Here is a 6,678-nt window from a genome sequence, read left to right on the forward strand (position 1 = left end):
AATCCCGACACCGTGTCTCCAGTGTTTTCCCCCATAGGGCCATGGGTCAGCGAGGGACGTCGTGTCTCATAGTGGGGCCAGCCATATGGTCCACTCTGTGCATTGGCTGTTTGGAGTGGGGATATCGTCCTCCAGGCATGGTGGGCCAGGATACACTCCATTCTTCCTTTCTTTTCGTTTGCTCCCGTGTGCTCTGATCAGACATGTTCCTCTCCCTGAGCTGCAGCTTCAGTGCTGTCCTCTGAAATAAATTCTTCTGGGAGGAGAGGAGGCTGTCCACAAAGTTGGGATTGGGGCCAGGCCCTCAGACCTCTCCACTGGCTCCCAGCTCGATGCTGGCACGCTACATTCACATCCTGGAACACCGGGTTGAAGTCTTGTCCTTCTTTCCCTGTGGAGATATAAACAAGACCCTCCCCTTGGGTGGGTTAGTGCCTTCTTCCCCCGCTACGCATTTCTATCTCCCTCCCCCTCTCCTTTTTAGCTGGCTACCATATGTACCCCTGGATTTGGTCTGGCCCCTGCCATGCCACCTGGGCCTCACCCCAGGAATGTTTGTATACAGTAACTTTTCCCCATGACCCTTTTGCATTTTTTTTTTAAGCTTACCTCAGGCACTCATGCTGTACTTGTCCTTTTGTGCTTGGCTTACTTCATTTAGCATAATTTCCTCCAGTTCTTCCCATGTGGCGATATGCTTCATGTGTTCATCACTGCTTTTTAGCGATGCATAGTACTCCATTGTATGTATGTACCACAGTTTATTTATCTATTCTTCTGTTGATGGAAATTTAGATTGCTTCCAACTCCTTGCAACTGTGAACTGTGCTGCGATGAGCACTGGAGCACAGATATCTGGCTGTGTTTTGTTTTTTGCCTCTTCTTGCCCAGTAGGGGGATTGCTGGGTCGTATGGTACCTCAACTTCCATCTGTTTTAGAAATCACCAAATCGATTTCCATAATGGCTGTACATACCTACAGGTCCACCAGCAGTGGATAAGAGTTCCTATCTCAACACAGCCCCTCCAACACTTGTCGCTTTCTGATTTTTTGAATTGGGCTATCTTTGAGGGTGTTAGGTGGTATCTCATTGTTCCTTTAATTTGCATTTCTCTTATGGCTAAATGATTGGGAACATTTTCTCATATGTTTATTGGCCATTTGGATTTCTGCCCCTGCGAAACGTCTGTTCAGGTCCTTTCCCCACCTCCTCAGTGGGCAATTAGGTTTTTTCTTATTGTAAGCTTGCAAAGTATTGCAGATTTTAGAAACAGGGCCTTTGTCTAATGTGTCGTTGCTAAAGATGTCTTCCCAGTTGGTAGGCTCTCTTATTACTCTCTTGGTGAATTCGTGTTTTGCAAGTCTTATTGAAATAATGGACATAGGCTGAACATCATTGAGAAAGATGATCAGGTGTCACATAGCATCTACATGAAACGTATAAAAGAGTCTTTTCCAAAAAGTGTACCTGGATCTGACCAAATCCAGAAGCCTGTGAACAATTATAGAAATACAGAAGATAGTAGAACACAGAACATTACATGGGAACGCAGTCAGCAAAATACAGGTGTGTTCTACAAACCAAGTCAAACTACTCAATTTCTTAGAGAACCAAATTATAAAGAAAAGTTGTGTGTATATGGGGGTCTTTAAAGGGTCTTTAAATACGTTTTTTTTTAAAAAGAAAATTAAATAGTAGAGTTTAGGGATGCATCTGAGTGGCAAGCTATTTTAAAAAGCAAGGGAGTGATACCATAACAGTCAAGGCGACTACTTTTAGAGGGAAGAATGAATGAAGGCCTTGTGGGTGGCTGGAGAGTGGACCCAATTAGGACACAGACCATGGGGAGTTTGTTTTCTTTTGGGAGAGATTAAAAAAAATGACTGCTTTATAAACAAACATTATAGCTTAGTGATAAGTACTACAAATAAATATATATGAAATATAGTAGATCCCTAACCTGTAACCATGGGGCAGCTGAGTGTCACTCTTAATATAAAATGAAAACCAACTGCCATCGAGTTCATGCCAATTCATAGCAGCCCTATAGAAGGTCCCTAAGACTGAATGTTTATGGAAGCAGATAGTCTTAGCTTTGTCCCTTGGACCAACTGGCAGGTTTGTACCACTGACATTGCTGTTAATAGCCCAAATCTTGTCCCACTGTGCCACCAAAACTCCTTATAAAATACAAGGAAGATGCAATGATTTGATAAAGTATATAAATAACATGCATTTTAATATATGGTGACCAATCAAGAAAAAAAGATATAGAAAATTAAAAAAAAAAGATATAGAAAATAGGAGGAAAATAAAGCGAGGAGGAAAGCAAAGACACACACAAAAAGCAAAGCCGAAGAGAGACATCCACAAAGGCATGGAACACCAATATCTACAGAGCAAGAATTTTCTTGAGCAAAATGCGTTACTACTGCTACAAATTCATGCCTCTTTTACAGACAGGGATATATTATCATGATGCTTTCTATGGTAGTTAGATAATTTCATATCAACTTGAAGATATATAAAAGTGTAGGGGTGATATTCGACCTGTCAATCAGGTTACAGACTGATGATGCCTCCCTGTGGGTGTGGCCATACCCTGTGGGTGTGGCCTGTCAATCAGGTTACAGACTGATGGTGCCTCCCTATGGGTGTGGGAACCTCCCCTTCTCTCTCTGTCTTCACCTTCCTGCTGGCTGACCCTGATTCCTGCCAGATCCACCGCCATTGATCCACATGACTGCACCCACTGACCTGTGATCATCCTCCATTCTGTATCATTGCATGTGGCTGTGTGAGTCTGAAGAGGGACTCATGGTCTGTGGTAGTTACATAATCTGTTTTAAATTGGAGACTTAAGAGAAAAGGGGTGGAGTTGAGTCTATCAATCAGGTCACAGTTTGATGACCTCATTTGGAGCAGTTAAGAAGATAAATAGCTCACTAGAGGTGGAACACATACACTCCCTCAGAGATTTCCAATTGACAAGACACACGGAGCTTTGCTAGTGCCCTGAGATGGAGAGCCATGTAGAGACCCCTGCCAGTGCTGAGATTACACCCCCACTGGATCCACAAGACTTCCACCCAGTGGCCTGTGAACTTCCTGAATTCAGCATCATTGCATGTGTTTTGTGAGTCTAAAGAGGATTTTGTAGACTGGTATCGAACATATGGGCTAATACGGAACTCATGGACTTGATCTGGACTGAGCTGGGATGTTTTCTCAATATTAAATTGCTTTTGTATATAAAACTCTTTCTTATACACATATGACTCTCTCTGGATTGGTTTCTCTAGTCTACCCTGACTAACACATGGACTAATATCAGACTTATGGATTTGAGTTGGCCTGGCCTGGGCTGGTTCCTTGATATACAATTACTTCTTGATGTGCAGCTCTTTCTTTTAAAAATAAGATCATTTATTTGTCCCCATTAAAAGTCTGAATTTTAAACAGATTCTTGAACTGGTGGCTTATGCCCATTAACTCATTCCATTTTAGCACCTGTCTCATTTCCAGTAGTTTTTCCAGAAGTACCAGAACCTTTACTATGAAGCATCATGAGTTTTCCCAATTCAAATTTGGGTTTCTTCAGCATTTTTACTTTTCTAATGAACACATCACGGAGTGGATAAACAGATTGGCAAGACTTTTCTATTTCTTTCTCAATGCTGTCTGGAATCAGTTTATTGAATGTCCTCAGTAATTAGCTTGAATTTTCTAAATGCATCTTCATCATTCAGCAGATCAACAAGGCTCACTTCAAAATCTCACCCCTTGAGGCCATCAGATGCAATTTTGGTTCCTTGAGTCCTGATCAGTAGTGTTTTTCCAATATTTCTTATATTGAACATAGCTGGTGCTTTCAAATCATACTAATCTTTCTTAGAAAATGGACCAACCACTTTCTTCTTAGCCCCATTTTTGCCACTTTTTGTAAGGCACTTGTTCTTGCCGACCGCCATGGTGCCCTGCAGAGAGCCAAAAACCAAAGCTCTTTCTTACACTTATATGAGTGTCACTGAATTTGTTTCCCTAGTCAACGCAGCTGAACATTCTTTCCCATGATGTGCTATGTAGTCAAGGTCTAGGGACCATCGAAGACTTGACCACTCCAGCTCTGGCTTTACCTTAAGGATTTTGTCCTCATTTGAATGCAAATACTCTGAGCCAAGGTGACATCTTAATCCTAGACCATAATTTCAGATGCTTTTCTGAAAGATTTGTGGTGTTACATAATCTGGTGCCAACTTGAGACTATTAAAGAGTGAAGGGGTGGAGTTTAGCCTGTCAATCAGGTGGCTGCTTGATGACCTCATTTGGTGGCGCTACAGAGATAAATAGCTCACTGGAGTCAGGACATACATGTTCTGCTTGGTATTCCTGATGACAAGGTCCATGGAGCAACACTAGAGCCCTGGAGCTGGAGGAGCCACGTGGAGACTCATGCCAGCACTGAGATGCTTACACCACCACTGAATCCACAAGACTTTCCACCCACTGGCCTGTGATCTTCCTGTATTCAGAATCATTGCATGTGTTGCATGAGTCTGGGGAGGAATTTAGAGATTTGTATCAGACATATGGGCTAATATTGGATTTATGGACTTGATCTGGACTGGGCTTTCTCAATATTCAATTGCTCTTGTATGTAAGGCTCTTTCTTATACACATACAAGTGTCTATGAATTTGTTTCCCTGGTCATCCCTGACTAAGACAAGAGTTCATAAGAAGAATGCAGGTGAGAATAGAAGAATAATCACCCCTAGCGGAGAAAGGGTACAGAGAAGCCTAAACAAACGCTCTAGTTTAGCCTGGGCTAGGAGCCCTGGTGGGTTATGTGTTGGGATTTTAACCTCCAAGATCAGCGTTTGAAAACCATAAGCTGCTATGTGGGATAAAGATGAGTCTTTTTACTCCCCAAAAGATTAACAGTCTAAATGGCCACTGAGACAGTTCCACTCTGTCCCACATGGTCACCTTGAGTTAGACTTGACTTGATGGTAGTGAGTTTTTATTTTTTTAATATTTATGCTCTCCATGAATCAGGGTCAGTTCAACAGAAATTAACAAGAACAACAACAATATTAAGTATACCACGTGTCAGTCATTCTGCTGTTATGGTCATAGTAGCTATTACTATTACCAAAGATTTACAGCCTTTGGGTTAATTTCAATTCACAGTGACCCTGTAGGACATAGTGGAACTGTCATAGGATTTCCAAGGCTGTAAATCTTTGCAGAAACAGACTTCCTCATCTTTCTCCCACAGAGCAGCTGGTTAGCGCTAACGATAGACTTTTGGGTTGGCAGCTGAATGCTTTAATCACTGAGTCACCAGGGTTCCGCTATGACACCAGTACAGTATTTCAAATACCTTCAGGAGCAACTACAATGGGCAAGACAGACTAGGAAAAAAGTCCTGATGATTTACTTCCCGAAATTAGCCAATGAAAGAGCCCTATGGGTCACAACAGAATATGAATATTGCACAAAATAGTGCTGACTGAGCCCCCTAAAGGTTGGAAGACACAGTGGGCACGAGAATGACCCTGAGCATACCAGCCAATGTGTAGATGGTACAGACTGGGCAATGTCTCCATCTGTCTCCATGAGTTAGAGCCAGCTAGACAGCCGCTATGGGGAAGCGTGGTGGCACAGTGGGTTACACATTGGGCTGCTAACTACAAGGTCAGCCTTTTGAAAACATCAGCCTGGCGTTTTACTCCATTAAAAAGGTGGAGCATCAGAAAGCCACAGGGGCAGTTGGACTCTGTCCTATGGGCTCATTTGGGTCAGAATCAACTCAACAGCAGTGAGCGTGAGGGACGGAGTAGCTAACAACACAGCACCCTAGCAGGCTGCTCCTGCTCTTGCAGTCAGATAAGGAATGAAAGGGGCGCCAAGGAACACAGACGGTTGTGTGGAATGTCCTTTCTTTGCTCACCTTGGAAGGTTTATTTCTAGTTCAGTTCTCGGCATGCAAAAAGGAAATCAATCTCACAACCTGCAGTAATAGCAAAACTGGACATAAAATAATTGTGGTTTTTAATTTCTTCCCTTGTGGCATCTTCAGTTTGCTCTTACTGCTAGACTTATTAGAAATAGCTATCCAGGTCAATAAAACCACAAAACATTGTTTCATCTTGTTTAGAAACAGAAATCCTAAAGGTCATCATAATTAACTTACGTTGACAGGATGTCGTCCTGACTTAAAAGACAAAGGATAGTTTTTAATTTTAATTTTGTTGTTGAAAATATACAATACCAATTCAACAGTTTCTATACATGTAATTCAACGACACTGATTACATTCTTTGAATTGTGCAACCATTCTCACCCTCCCTTTCTGACTTGTCCCTTCTCTACTAACAAAACTGCTGCTCCCTCTGCTTTCTATTAAACAAAGCTATAGAGTAGTAATAGCAATTCAATGACTATGAGACTACAACAGGTGCTAGGAGCAATAACCTCACATTTATCAATAAAACTTCAGCCCAGGGCTCTTACATACTTTCCAGTAATACTTTCATTTTCTCTTGGCAACAAAAGAGATGTTACTCAATGCAAGAATACATTCTTCTATTAAACTGGCATTCTATGATGCTCACCTTCCCGCCACAATCCCTGAAGACAAAGTGGGTGAATAAGTAAATGTGGTGAAGAAAG

The 6,678-nt window shown here is 42.0% G+C and overlaps 1 pseudogene; it reads right to left on the minus strand.

Annotated features, from left to right (window-relative positions):
- Positions 1-3,456: 3,456 nt before the first annotated feature.
- On the minus strand, positions 3,457-3,973 carry LOC101655668 (annotated as a pseudogene).
- Between the last annotated feature and the right edge of the window lie 2,705 nt (positions 3,974-6,678).

This window comes from Echinops telfairi, unplaced genomic scaffold, assembly GCF_000313985.2.
Source record: "Echinops telfairi isolate 266 unplaced genomic scaffold, ASM31398v2 ScPeMD7_7469;HRSCAF=8507_1, whole genome shotgun sequence".
NCBI lineage: Eukaryota > Metazoa > Chordata > Mammalia > Afrosoricida > Tenrecidae > Echinops > Echinops telfairi.